Source organism: Eleutherodactylus coqui, unplaced genomic scaffold (assembly GCF_035609145.1).
Source record: "Eleutherodactylus coqui strain aEleCoq1 unplaced genomic scaffold, aEleCoq1.hap1 HAP1_SCAFFOLD_42, whole genome shotgun sequence".
NCBI classification, from domain to species: domain Eukaryota; kingdom Metazoa; phylum Chordata; class Amphibia; order Anura; family Eleutherodactylidae; genus Eleutherodactylus; species Eleutherodactylus coqui.
In genome coordinates, this window is record NW_027101829.1 from 652974 (window position 1) to 653519 (window position 546).

Here is a 546-nt window from a genome sequence, read left to right on the forward strand (position 1 = left end):
AAGGAATGCTGCCTTTCAATACGTGGCACTGTGGAGGATTTATTCCATCTCCCTTATTTGCATATTACCCAGAGGAGCGTGCGTGGCCATTTGAGTCTCCTCACTTATTTATAGTATATAGTTGCTTTCCCTAAGGAGAAAAGAGCGTTTCTGACCCCTGTCCCAGGCCTCTCACTAGCAAAAGCCAGACTCCTACTGTACACTGATGATGGGCAATAACCCGGAAACAGCTGTATGTACATGGGGTCTGGCTTTGCTTTTGATTCCCAGTCATTGTAGCAAGACTTGTATAAAAAGTCCCACTTTGACTCGAAGGAATGCTGCCTTTCAGTAGGTGGCACTGTGGAGGATTTATTCCATCTCCCTTATTTGCATATTACCCAGGGGAGCGTGCGTGGCCATTTGAGTCTCCTCACTTATTTATAGTATATAGTTGCTCTCCCTAAGGAGAAAAGAGCGTTTCTGACCCCTATTGCTTTTTCAAACACGGTCTACACCTCTCAGGTGCCGAGTTACAGGACGGTGAAAACAGTGAGTTTGTGTTAG